The sequence below is a fragment of the Canis lupus genome, chromosome 30, assembly GCF_003254725.2.
Source record: "Canis lupus dingo isolate Sandy chromosome 30, ASM325472v2, whole genome shotgun sequence".
NCBI lineage: Eukaryota > Metazoa > Chordata > Mammalia > Carnivora > Canidae > Canis > Canis lupus.
This window is the reverse complement of record NC_064272.1, coordinates 37,730,333-37,744,814: the sequence shown is the minus strand read 5'-3', so window position 1 is coordinate 37,744,814 and position 14,482 is coordinate 37,730,333.

Below are 14,482 nucleotides of genomic sequence, written 5' to 3'. Positions count from 1 at the left end.
GCCCCGGCCCCGCCCAGGCCCCGCCCCGGCCCCGCCCCCACCGCCGCCGGCCAATCCGAGAGCCGCAGCAACCCCCACGTCCAATGCGAGTCCCCGGCCGAGCCCCGCCCCCGCCGCCACCTGCCGGCTCCTGCGCTCGGCCTCGGGTGCGGCCTCGGGGGCAGGCGGGTGCCGGCCGGTGCCCGCGCCCCGGGTCGCCCTGTCTGGAGGCGGCACCTTCTTCGCGTGCGCCCTGCCCTCCGTGCGCCCCGAGAGCGGCTGGCTTCACGGCCCGCGGGCTTGGGGGCCCAGTGAATCCACTCGGAGCTGGGCCGGCTGCCCCGTCGCCCTAGGGCCCGACTAAGCCCCTCTCCCCTGAAGTCCTCTGCCTCCCGACCCCACCGTCCTCTTAACCCCGAGCGGCCCGGCCCGGCCCAGTCCAGCCCAGCCCAGCCCAGTCCAACCCAGTCCAGCCCAGTTCAGCCCAGTCCAGCCCAGTTAAGCCCAGTTAAGCCCAGCCCAGTCCAGTCCAGTCCAGTCCAGTCCAGCCCAGTCCAGTCTAGTCCAGCCCTGTCCAGCCCCTGTCCAACCCCTGTCCAACCCAGTCCAGCCCAATCCAGCACAGTCCATCCCAGCGCAGTCCACCCCAGCCCAGTCCAACCCAGTCCAACCCAGTCCATCCCAGCCCAGTCCAACCCAGTCCAACCCAGTCCAGCCCAGTCCAGCACAGTCCAGCACAGTCCAACTCAGTCCAGCCCCAGCCAACCCCGGCCAGCCCAGCCCCAGCCAGCCCAGTCCAACTCAGTCCAGCCCAGTCCAGCCCAGTCCAGTCTAGTCCCGTCCAGCCCAGCCCAGCCCAGTCTAACACCGTCCAGCCCAGTCCAGCCCAGTCCAGCCCAGTCCAGCGCCGTTGCCGTGGGCTTTGGCTCCACCTAGTGGCACAGTGTTCAACTTCAGAGGCGCTGACAGGCTGGGGGAAGGCCGGGGCAGGTAAGTGGTGGGGACACCTGGATACACCTGGTGACATTGGAGCGAGCACAGAGTGGCCTTTTTCTGCCTCGGCCCAGCCCCTCCCTCTGATTCCAGGGGAGGCTGAGGCACTGGGAGCTTCTTACCAAGCACACAGCCCCCTTCAGACCCCTCTGCCTCCAGAAGGTTTGGTGACCTAACAGGCAAGGACTCTCGGAGAAGTTGGCGCCCTCGCTCCCACCCCTGGGCTGGCCTTGACACCCAGCGGCTGCTGACCCAGAGCTCCCGCGACCCCGGGAGATGCTTCCCTTCCCTGGAGCGCTGGCACCCTTCCCGCTTCGGTCCCTGCCCGCAGCCAGGCCTCTCCCTTCCTCCTCCCCTCTCTGCCCCGTCTCCCCACCCTCGGTGCGTCTGCCTGGAGGGCTGCCTGTGTTGCTGTGTCAGCCTTTGCCCCCATCCTGGTGCCACGGAGAAGTCTCTCCCGGTCCCGAGCCCCCCGCCCCGCGTCCACCTGTCCACTGAAGTCCGCACACGGGGTGGGAAGCGCTCTGTGGCTGGCTGCGGAAATCAGGGTGAGTGGGCCCTTCTCCCGCGCCAGTGCTCACCGTCCTCAGGAGGGAAGACGTGTCTGTGCCCACCCCTGAGGCCAGCTTGTCTCAGACTCTGTGCCCTCAGCAGCTGCAGCCACTGATTTCTCACCTGACATGGAGACATCGCTTCGGTCCGTGCTCTTACTTGGCTCCGTTGTCTTCTCCATCGGGAGCTGGACTCCAGCTCCGCAGTCCAGCCAAGGTGACGTTTCTCCCTACGGTGTGTGTGTGAAGGTGCACATGCTTTGGGTGGAAGATAGGGAACACCTGCTGGTCCGGGTTACTTCTGTGTTACCCATGAGAGGAACCCATGGCCCGAGCCCCCCAAAGGGGACAGTGTGAGTATTGGACAGCCGAAACAGAATTATTGCTTCTTTTTTTTTTTTTATAGAATTATTGCTTCTAAAATCATTACGCTGCAAAATTGAAATCAATAAATTCTTTTTTTTTGAAATCAATAAATTCTTAATCAAATGTCCAACCGTAACATTATATCAACCTCATTAATTGTTAAATTTAGTATTCATAAAATTTTCATTACATTTGAAGGAGTGTGTGGGCTAGGTTTTACAAGAATTCCCAATTGTGATTTAAATCAGTTACTCCCAGCCAAATGGTTTCAAGAGCAAAATTATAAATATCCTTTCAAAAATATTTACAGCAGATTTTTAATATTTTAATATGTTTGCACTGATATGGGGTGAAGCTGTCAAAAATAAAGATGCCAGGGCTTGCAGAGGTCCTAAAAACAGCTCTTTATCTGAGGGCGAGGGAGGAATCAGTGAGGATGAGGGGGTGGGGGGTGGTGATGGGGCACAGGAAAGCCTCAGGGGACAGGGTGGGGACAGTGATGGTGATGGGAAGGAGGAGGGATAGTGTTCTCTTTTACTTCTTCAAGGAGTGCTATTCGACGCCTTGAGTTGGGGTGCAGGAGCTCCTCTGTACGCACAGGGGTTATGGGGTCTTATAGGAGCCGGGAGGTGCCACAGGGTCACTGAGTGAAGATGAGGGTCAGGCTTGCTCTCACCCTCAGGACATTCAAGTGGAGCAAGTACTTATAGGAGGGTTGTGATGGGAGGCATCTGGGGCCAGCCCTCAGACGTGCCTTTTGCAGGGAACCCCAAAGTGGTAACACTCCTTTGCTAAGGGCTCTGGGCCCTTGGCCACCAGGTTCCAGGTCCCATCTTCTCCACTGCCCTATCCTACTTTACCTCCACCCCAAAAGCTCTGTCAACTCAGTCCCATATTTTCCCTCACTTCACTCTCTCTGGCTAGAAGGAATAGCCCAGGGTCCATTAGAAGGTTCCCAGCTGGGATCCCCTTCCTTCCAGGGCACGAACACTCAGTCTATTAACCCTGGTTATATGATGGCCAGCCTGGGTAGGGAGACAGATGTTGTCATTTCTTCCTGGGAAGATGTCACCACTGGCAAATGGCCACATGACCCCTCCCAAGGCAAAGAGAGAGAGAAGAAACAGTGAATAGCAAAAGGAATTTAGTGTTCATTTAATAATAATAAAGAAAAATTATTTATTTATTTATTCATGAAAGACACACAGAGAGAGGCAGAGCCACAGGCAGAGGGAGAAGCAGGCTCCCTGCGGGGAGCCCGACTTGGGACTCGATCCCTGGACCCTGGTATCACAACCTGAGCCGAAGGGAGGCGCTCAATCACTGAGCCACCCAGGTGCCCAATAATAATAAAATTTTGAGTCAGATTTTGCTACTTCAAATTAGAAGTGCCACAAGCTTGAGGCCTGTCACCAGGGCTGTTTCTCTTTAAACTGCCCTAGGTCCTGCTTACCCTACCCCAGACTCTTGAACTGTTAGACTGTGGGTTGTGTCATGAGAGCATAGAAGAAACTCACCCTGAGAGTGGGGGGCTGGGGGGTGCGGCCTGACTTCATGACAGTCTGACCCAGCCTGTTGGGAAAAGAAAGAGAAAGAAGCAATTTCCTGAGTGGTGTTTGTATCCTAACCTAAGCCACCAGGGGGTGGTAGGACGGCATTAGCTGCGGTGGGGTTGGCAGGCTCACCCACACATTCTCTGAGGGCTTCATTATCTTAATCCTTGCAACAATCCTGAAAAGCTGGTTGTGATTCCCCATTTTAAAGATGAAAAAGTTGGGATCCTTGGATGGCTCAGCGGTTTAGCGCCTGCCTTCAGCCCAGGGCGTGACCCTGGAGACCTGGTATCGAGTCCCACATCGGGGTCCCTGCATGGAGCCTGCTTCTCCCTCTGCCTGTGTCTCTGCCTCTCTCTCTCTGTATCTCTCATGAATAAATAAATAAAATCTTAAAAAAAAAAAAAAGATGAAAAATTTAAGGTTCAAGTAGCTTGCTCAGGGCCACCCAAGCACTCAGTGACTGGCCTAGGACTTGACCCACATCCATCCGATGTAAAACTGTATGAGTTCCTCAGTGAGATCTGTGGGTGTTGGCAGGAGGGGAGGCCCCTCTACCCCTGAGAGGAGGAGCTGCAGGGGCCCTAGAATCTGGGGGCCCAGCTCCTTCCTTGCCCTGTGCAGATGGCTGTGGGAGCGTGCAGCCAATGAGCAAGAAAGGAGAATCAAGAGGCGGGGGAGTTAGAGAGCATGCGAGCCCGGGAACACCATTGGATTGCCTGCTTTTACTGTGACTTTTCAAACCTATGCCAATGCATTTTTATTTACTTATGTATTTGTTTGTGTTTAAGCTGATTGAGCTGGGTTTTTGCCCTTGCTACCACAAGAGTTCTGACTGATACTTTTCTACAACACGAAGCTCTTCTCTCCTGGAAAAGAAGAGGTGATTGGGGGGTAGTCCCAGTTCTTGATGGCAAGTGACAGAAACCCAGCTGGAGTTAGGGGATGCAGTTTAGGGGTTTACCAGAAGGAGGCAGGTGCAGCTGGGCCTCTAGGGGCTCTGGGAACAGGAAGCCTGGACTCTGGGTTTGCTGTTGATCCATCCAAACCTGATCCCAATCAATCTAATCACCATCTTGGTCACAGGCAACATTCTAGGTGGATCTAAGTGTATACTAGCCCTACTCTGAGAACTATGGGGTAGTTACAGGATGCAGAGGCAAGAGGAGGGGGGGCGGTGTGGGCTTTGTATGCACTGGCCCACCCTCCTAGAGAGCCAGGAAGGACTCAGGCATGCCCGCTCACTAGTCCACCCTCATCTACCAGAGAAATCACTTTCCCATCGTGAAGAGCTTGGTGAGGGTGGACCCAACTGCTATCACTTTTGAGAGGGTGGAAGCTTGAGTGAGCACTAGCAGGAACAGAGAGGGAGGGAGGAAAAAATTATATATATGTTTAAATATCTATTTACTTATTTTAGAGAGAGAGACAGAGAGCACAAGCAGGAGGGCAGAGGGAGAGAAAATCCTGAGTAGACTCCACGCTGAGTGTGGAACCCGATGTGGGGCTCAATCTCATGACCCTGAGATCGCAACCCCAGCCAAAGCCAAGCATCAGATGCTCAACTGCACCATCCAGGTGCCCCATGTATGCTTATATTATGTAGATAGATGAAGAAACAGCATGTGATTCCATTATTTCCTGCAATAGTCTGGTGAGGCGCGTACTAATTTTTCCATGAGCAGACGATGACCCTCAGCATTTTCCAAGGGCCCCACAGCTGGTAGGGGCCAGATATAAAGCTTGACCACATACATATTTGTCAGATTCTTAAAATTGTTGGCACTTTTCCCACTACATATGGGTGTTTGTCTGAGTTGGAGGTGGAAGGCACAGGAAGGCATATCCAGAACAACCTTTGGTAGTATGGAGGGTGTAGGACCCACTGAAGCCTGAGTGCATGAACCTGGTCTCATTTCTGGGACCCAACTAAGGTATCTCCTGGACTTTGGTTTTATCTCAAAGCATTCGAGCGTTCTCTCTGGGAAACAAAATGAGAAAAGGCCAGATGTGTGACTGTTCCAGAATTTCTTCTGAAGTGAGTCTCCACATCAGATTGAGGGCTCTCCTAGGCCCGCTGGCCCCTCTGCTCAGGACAGCCTAGTGAGTGGGTGGGCAGTGTCCTGGATCCCCCCAGGCAGAAGGTACGCTTGCCCTTATAATATACCATGGGTGATTAGATCATGTGACTGTACCATCTTCTTTTCCTTTCTTTTTTTTTTTTAAGGTTTTATTTATTAATTAGAGAGAGGGAGAGAGTGGGCATGAGAAAGAGAGAGCATAAGCAGAGGGGAGGGGTAGTGGGAGAGGGAGAAACAGACTCCCCGCTGAGCAGGGAGCCCAATGTAGGACTTGATCCTGGGACCCTGGGGTCATGACCTGAGCTGAAGGCAGACACTTAACCAACTGAGCCACCCAAGTGCCCCGTCTTCTTCATTTCTAAGGGGATCAAGAGATATTTGATTCCAAGCAGCAGAAATCCCAACTCAAACTGGCTGAAACTATAAAGAGGATTTATCAGCCTGTGTATTGGAAAGTCTCAAAGTAGGTCTGGTTTCGGGTTCTCTAATCCAGTATCTCTACAGTAGCATCAAGGGCTTGGTTTCTTCACATTTTTCTAAAAACTGGCTCCCTCTCGTAATTGCAAGATGGCTGCCAAAACCCCTTGGGGCTGCAAGCTTCCTCTGTGCAGATTAAAATATGTCCACACACACACAAAAAAATATATAAAAAAAATAAAATATGTCCACAAATTCCTTGACACTTCCTTTAAAAGTCGGAGCCAAATCCCCGACTCCTTGAGTGCTCTTCCAACCCGCAGGAAAAAGCAGAAGTGCTGGCATAGCTTCAGAGACTGGGGCATGAAAGGGAAGGCAGCTGTCTGCTTGCTCTTGCTCAGATCACTTGCTCTGGGGAAAACCAGCCACCATGTTGAGAGGATGGTCAAGCAGCGAGCGCCCTGGAAGAGGCCCCTGCGGTGAAAACCTGAGGCCTCCAACCAACAGCCCTGGGGAATGAGTCCCCTGCAGGTAGCCACTGAAAAGCCTTGAAGTGGGGCCACTTTAATGCCATGAGCTTGGGAGTTGGCCATCAAGCGGGGCCAGGCCTCCCCCGAAGGCAGCCCCTCATGAGAAATTGCCAGCTAGAGCCACTCAGCAAAGCTGCTCCTGGATTCCGGCCCACGGAAACTGAGGTAAGAAACATTTGTGTTTTAAGCCACTATTTTGGAATAATTTGTTCAGCAGCAATAGACAAGTAGCATATTCAGCATGTTCAGGGAAAATGATGTGTTTCTAGAAGCTCTTCCAGAAAATGAAGAAGCCTCGGTTCCAGGAGCTTCCATCAAACACTTCCTTAGGTCTCATTGGCCCTGGGCTAATCACAGGCCTATCCTTCAACCAATGGCTGACCGGGGTGGGATGAGGCTAATAACTCCCCCCCTCCATAGGCCACTCCCCAGGGGGTCCCAGAGGCCCAGGGGCAGGTGTGGAGGGAGGCCCGACTAGATCTGGGGTGCTTCCCAGAGGAGGACCACAGGTCTACCTTGCCAGGCCAATCAGCTCCTCCCAGGGAGGAAAAAAGTGGGGGTCACTTGAGACAAAGCGCTTGGCTTGCAGTCAGGAATTTATGCATTTTACCTTGGTTCTGTGATTCTGCGCTTTTCTCTGTGGAAGCTCACTGCCCCAGTGCTGCCTGTGAGACGTGGCCTTCCCCGGCTGATGTCATTCCAGGTTCGAGGTCAGCAGTGAGGCAAAACAGCTCCCTCTAAGCTCTTTATCAGAAAGCCTGTGTCTGGAAGGGGCAGCGGTCACACTTCCAGGCAGAGCAATAACCATTCTTGAGAAGTGCAAATATATATATATAGATATATATTTTTTTTCTTTCCCCCCTCAACTTAAAAACTGCTGCTTTAAATTGGTTGGAAATGAGGACACCTGGGGGGCTCAGAGAGTTAAGTGTCTGGCTTCAGCCCAGGTCATGATCCCCGGGTCCTGAGATCAAGCCCTGTCCTGGGCTCCCTGCTCAGCGGGGAGTCTGCTGCTCCCTCTCCTCCTTGCTCATGTCCTCTCTTGCTCTCTCTCTCTCTCAAATAAATAAATAAAATCTTTAAAAAATAAAAATAATAATAAATAAATAAATTTGTTGGGAATGGTCCAACACTGTTCTTCAAATATTGGGTTGCGTGGCTGTATAGGGATTGATAGACACAGCAGAAGGGGGCGGGAGGACATCATCTTATGTGTGTGTGTAGGGGTGGGGTGGGGGAGTGGTAACAGTTTTATTGAGATATAATTCACATGCCACACAATTCACCCATTTGAATTGTACAATTCAATATTTTTTGTATATTCACAGACAACAGTCACTATAATCAATTCTAGAATATTTTCACGTTGTCACCCAAAAACAAACTCCATACCTTTTGTTTTTATTTTTATAATTTAAAAAAGATTTATTTATTTTATTTTTTAATTTTTATTTATTTATGATAGTCACACAGAGAGAGAGAGGCAGAGACATAGGCAGAGGGAGAAGCAGGCTCCATGCACCGGGAGCCCGACGTGGGATTCGATCCCGGGTCTCCAGGATCACGCCCTGGGCCAAAGGCAGGCGCTAAACCGCTGCGCCACCCAGGGATCCCAGATTTATTTATTTTAGAAAGAGAGAGCACACAAGAGGGGGAAAGGGCAGAGGAGAGAGAGAGAGAATCTCAAGCAGACTACCCACTGAGCACAGGGCTTGATCCCATGACCCTGAGATCATGACCTGAGCCAAAATCAAGAGTCGGATGCCCAACCGGTTGAGCCAACGAGGTGCCCTAAAACTCCATACCTTTTAGATATCATCCCCTCGGCCCTGAGCATCTGCCACTCCTGTCTCTTATAAGTGTGTTTTAAATATATCATTTGTTTGGGGCACTTGGGTGGCTCAGTGGTTGAGCGTCCGCCTTTGGCTCAGGGTGTGACCCCGGGGTCCTGGGATCAAGTCCCACATCAGATTTCCCGCAGGGAGCCTGCTTCTCCCTCTGCCTGTGTCTGTGCCTCTCTCTCTGTGTCTCTCATGAATAAATAAATAAAATCTTAAAATGTATATATATCCTTCATTTGCCAGCAGATAAAAGTCTGAAAAAAATGGAGAGAAGTCATATTGTCCAATGTGAAGCATATGGTATAGTGTGGATTATTGTCTTGAAATAAATGTTCTCCATGATATGCGTGTGCTTTCTGACATACACACTTTTATCAAGTGGGCTGTGATTTTGTTGAAAGTCTATCATGATCGATCTTTGTTGTCTGGGAAGGTGTTGAGTGTAGGAAGGGGGTGCTGTGGGGGGCTGCTGACCTTGGCTGGGATGGGTTTGGGGACATGGTATAGTGGTGCAGGTTGTGGAGACAGAACAGAGAGCTTGCGTGTGGACGGGGAGAAGTTGACATCCCGGGTTGGGTGGTGACCTGATTTGCCAAGATCTTGGAGTGAATCCAGAGTGGCCTGACCACAGACCTCACTCAAGGGACCCAGGGCTCCTTCTGAGTCAGCCATGTTGAATCTTGGCTCCAGATCAGGGCCAGCTGAGGAGGGATGACGAGAATTGGGGTTCAAGGTGAGATTCCTTTGTTTTAAGTTTCTTCAAGGCCTGGGAGATGAAGGCCTTCTCATTCCTCCCCTTCCTCCTCTGGACTTCCTGTTTACTATCAGCCAGGTGCCTACTCTTCTGGAAGTCTGTATTGATTGCTGGGTTGGCCTCACCCAGGACAGGCTGTGGGGAGGAACCAGCCATGCCTCTCCACGTGGCCACTATAGATTTGGGCCCTGCTGCTCTTTTTTTTTTTTTAATATATTGATTTTTTAAATTTTTATTTATTTATGATAGTTACAGAGAGAGAGAGAGGCAGAGACACAGGCAGAGGGAGAAGCAGGCTCCATGCACCGGGAGCCCGATGTGGGATTCGATCCCGGGTCTCCAGGATCGCGCCCTGGGCCAAAGGCAGGCGCCAAACCGCTGCGCCACCCAGGGATCCCCCTGCTGCTCTTTGATGGGGGCTCAGGGCCTGGCTTCAGGCCTGCCTCTGTTCCTGCTTTGCTCTAGTGACTCGGGGCAGGATGCTGCCCCTTTCTGGGTCTCAGTTTTCTCATCTGTTTAATGAGAGACCGAAGAAATAATACCTGTATATCACTTCCCTGTCTCTCAGGCTGCGAGGCCTAGCTCAGTTTAGGGGATTTGGTCATTGGTTTGCAGTCTGCAGAGTGCTCATTACCTGCCCTCCTCTGGTGCCCTGAGGCCTTCTCAGCAGCATGGCAAGGGGACTGAGAGCCCAGCCCTGGGAGAGGGACCCACCTGGGACTTTTTTTTCCTTTCAAGTAGGCTCCATACCCGATGTGGGGCTGGAATTCACAACCTCGAGGTTAAGAGTCCCATGTTCCACCAACTGAGCAGGCCAGGAACCCCAAGGGACCGCCTAGGTTTTATTTATTTATTTTTATTTTTTATTTTTTTAAAGATTTATTTATTTATTTTATGATAGACATAGAGAGAGAGAGAGAGAGAGAGAGAGAGAGAGAGAGAGGCAGAGACACAGGAGGAGGGAGAAGCAGGCTCCATGCCGGGAGTCCGACTCAGGACTCGATCCCGGGACCCCAGGATCACGCCCTGGGCTAAAGGCAGGCGCTAAACCGCTGAGCCACCCAGGGATCCCCCGACCACCTGGGTTTTAATCCCAGCTCTGTCGCTGGTTAGTTTTGTGACTTCAGGTAAATGCCCATCCTGTCTACATCTTGATTTCCTCGTCTCTAAAACAGGGAAACATTAGGACTTATGACAGGGTGACGATTAAGTGCAATAATGCATGTAAAGTGCCCTGCACATAGGAAATGTCCAGTATGTTCTAGGATGTGGATGTGGAAAGTCATGGGGCTTGCCCAGGGGCAGAAGTGGAAAACCAGGATCTTCTCAATGTTCCCAAATCCAGAGGCCTGGGAGGCAGGCGGTTTGGGAGCACACCTCTCCTCTACTGTTGGGTGCCGGTCTGGTTTATCCCCTATTGGCAGTGTGTTGGAGGGGGCGGAGGGAGATTCTGGGGCTGCGGGAGGTGGAGGATGGCCTGAGAGAGGGATGCGGATGGCCTGTGGACTGAGCCTCAGGCGTTGGACAAGGCTGTATCCGCTCACCAGGAGCCAAGTTTTTCACTCCTGTAGGGGCGCAGTGTGCTGAGGGCAGAGCTCATTTTCCTTCTGTTTTTCTCCTCCTTCATCCGGAGCCCTGCTCATCATGGCCAGGTATACTATGACCCAGAAAGAACTTTCAGTGAGGCTGATTTCCCTCCTGCCCCTACTCCTTCAATCCCTTCCCCCCAGGCTCTTGGCCCGGCCTCCTCTCTGGCCTCTCCTTCTCTCTCCGCTCCTCTCCACCTGCACAGGATCCCCCATGATTTAGCTCGGGAGAAGAGAAATCAAAGCACCCTGATTCGACCTGTCTGCCCCATCCGGGTACTTCCCCCGATCCCTGCACTCCACTGGGGGAGGTCCACACCGATGGTTCATGGAGGGCAAGGTCTGTGCATAGGGTTCGGGGGAAAGTGCCCTGTTGGGTGACCCTCCAGGCAGAGGTGGACTCGCAGAGAAGATGCATCAGTGTCTCAGGACCTCCAGCCAGTAGGAGGCCGGGTTCCTTCCAGGCTCCTCCTGTCCCGTGTCTCAATGCTTCTCTGGAACTGCTCCTTCAGCAGCTGCCTTAGAGAGGAGGGCCTGGGCAAGAGACCGGAGGCTGCGGGCAGTGCCCTCGACTAGCCTTGGGGGGCAGTTCACTGCGCAGGTCACAGATGGCATGAATGCTCTCGGGACTGAGAAAGCCCACGCTGGCTCCCCCGCCTCTCCCTCCGTGGGGTTTGAGAAGCTCATCTGCTCTCCTCTTGGGATGTGGCCCTCTCCTGGTCCCCGGCAGCCTTCTGTAAGTGCTCCTTGGTCCTCGGAGGATTCTTGTCTTCTCCCACTCGCACCATGGGGGCCACTGAGCCTCACCCACAAACCCCACTTCATCCTTCTCTGCATGAGGCCAGAAACCTCCTAGCATCCTCAATTTTGTGCTACTTCCCTGGATGGGGCCCTTCCTGAGGCCAGGGCTGCTGTGTCCCTCCCTTCTATGCCATCACCCAGCCCAGTGCCCGGAATAGAGATGTGGAATGCTGCAGGTGTGGGAATAAATTGATCCACCATCCCCCCCACCCCTTGGTTGTTACCCCTCATGGTCTGGCCCTTCCTAACCACCCAAGGTGACCTCTGAACCTTCAAGCTTTTTTTTTTTTAATAAAGATTTTATTTATTTATTCATGAGAGACACAGAGAGAGGCAGAGACACAGGCAGAGGGAGAAGCAGGCTCCATGCAGGGAGCCCGATGCGGGACTCGATCCCAGGACCCGAGGTCACGACCTGAGCCCAAGGTAGATGCTCAACCGCTGAGCCACCCAGGTGTCCTTGAACCTTTGAATTTTGAACATAAAAGAATAAGATGGAGATAAGCACAATCACAGAATGTGATGTGGCTTTTCTTTTTTTTTTTTTTTTGTGATGTGGCTTTTCCAAGAGATAGTTCAGGAGTATTTAATTAAGAAATGAAAAATGCTTATGACAATTTGGGTGAAAAGACAGTAGTGCACAAAATTCTGTGAACCCGAAGACCATGGCTGTGTGCACAGCCCACCTGAAGGGCTTCTGGGTCAATGCGGTGAGGTTTGCTCTCCGGATTCACTGAACCAGGAAGGCTCTGGCCCTGGGGGACATCAGCCATAGCGAGGCAAGGGAGGGGGTCCCATACTGAAGACGTAGCAGATTGTTCCTCAGGGAGAATGAGCAGCCTAAGTGAAGAGCCTGAGGCCGCTGGCCTTGCAAATCTGTCAGAGTCCTCCCTGCCAATCCTGCTCTGCAGCCACAGCTGGGCAAGTCCCGCCCACATGCTCTACGCTCACCAGCCTCTTGGGTTGTGACTCTCAAATTTGGCAGGATGTCTAGTGCACTGTCCCAAGTCTGCAGACATTGAAGGAAACTTCTAACATGAAAGACAGGTACAAAACCAGACAGAAAAAGAAACTCAGAGGAACAGAGACAACACAGAGAGCAAAGGAAAACAGAAACACCCAAAGAATCCCAACGACTAAACAACTGTATGATTTAGTATCTTTAGAGAGTTTTGAGGAGCCGTTGTGTCTGTATGGTGTCCATATCCAGATACAGGAAGGGACCCCAGGAAATTAAAAAAAAAAAACAAACAGCCAGATAGTGGAAATAAAAACCACAATAGGGATTAGAGGGATTGAAGCAGGGTTTCTGTCTTTAGGTGGGATGAGAAGACAATGAAATACAGGAGAAGATCAGTACCAGATAGATCCAGAAGGATCCCAGATGAAGAACAGGAGTTCCGGATCGAGTCCTGCATTGGGCTCCCCGTGGGGAGCCTGCTTCTCCCTCTGCCTGTGTCTCTGCCTCTCTCTCTCTCTGTGTCTCTCATGAATAAATAGATAAAAACTTAAAAAAAAAAAGAGTGAAAAGAGGAAGTGGAGGGAAATTATGAAATAAACTCTACAAGAAAGTGTCCAGAAATTTGAGGACATGAGTTTCCAGATAAGAAGGGCTTACCAAATACCCAGCCCAAGAACTGATGTGGCAAGCGGCGTTGTGAAATTTGAAGCAGCCCAAAGGCCGAGCAGGTCAAAAGCAAGGAGGCGTTCAGGAATCACAAAGGCTTTGGATTTCCCAATAGCAGTTCTGGAAAGTGGAAGACTATGGAGCTATGTTTTCAAACACTGTTTGTTTTAAAAAATAAAAAATTATTCCCAACCTACGGGCCCCTGAGTAGCTCCATCGGTTAAGCATCCAACTCTTGGTTTCAGCTCAGGTCATGATCTCGGGGTTGTGAGATGGAGCCCTGAGTCGGGCTCTGCGCTCAGTGGGGAGTCTGCTTGAGAGTCTCTCCCCTCCGCCCCTCTGCCGCTCGGTCTCTCTCAAATTAATAAAGTTCTTAAAAAAAATTATTCTCAACCGAGAATTCTATCTCCGGCTGAACACTCAATCTAGTGTGAGGGCATAATAAAGATATGAGTAGGTAAGTGAGGTCTTAATATTTTACCTTGCATGCACTCTCTTCCTTTTTTTTAGAGGGAGAGCATCCATGGGAGGGGGGCGTGGACGGGCAGAGGGAGAGGTCCCTGGATGGCAGCTGTCGCGGCTCAGAGACAGGCAGCATGGGTGGGGGAAGCGAGTGCAGAGCAGGCCCCAGGAGGGCAGCTTCCAAGAAGAAGCAGAGATGGATGAGACCCGGATGACCTTGATTATTGAGAAGAGAGTTCCCTTCCCCTCTGGGAAGTGGCTTCAAGAGTCGGGAGGCTGGGGCAGAGGATTGCTACTGTTCCTGACACACTCAAGAGTGATGCGGTGGTCAGTTGGAGATGTTAGCTTGGCGGGGCTCCAGTCCTCAGTTATTCAGGCACGGAGCTGGGTGTTGCTGTGCAGGCAGTTTGCAGATGTGATTTGAATCCATAACCGGTTGACTTTAAATAAAGAAGATTATCCTCCACCCTCTGGGTGGGTCTGATTCACCCCCTCGAAGGGCTTTAAGAGCAGATCTGAGATTCCCCTGAAGCAGAAGGCCTAGCACCTGTGGGCGCAGCTTCTGCTTGTGCCCGAGCGTCCAGCCTGCCCTTCCGACGGCCGGCCCAGGCCTGTGCCCTTCAGGCTCGCCCAGCCAGCCCCACTTGCATGAGCCTCCGACTCCACTCACGCACCTCCGACTAGTTTTGGATTGGACCCAGCCTCATACGTGTGCTAACTGAATTTTTAAACCATTCTACGGATTATTTGGATAAAACTAGACAGTGAAGTAAAAAATAAATACAATTTCAAGCCTTCAGAAAAAGAAAGAGGAAAGCAGAGAAGAATTGATTCAAAAAGGACTGGAAGGAAATACATGAATGGATTTTGTGTTTATCTCCGGGTGGTGGAGTCACGCGCATTCCAGCTGGTGGTCCCCATAACAAACCTCCCCCCACCCG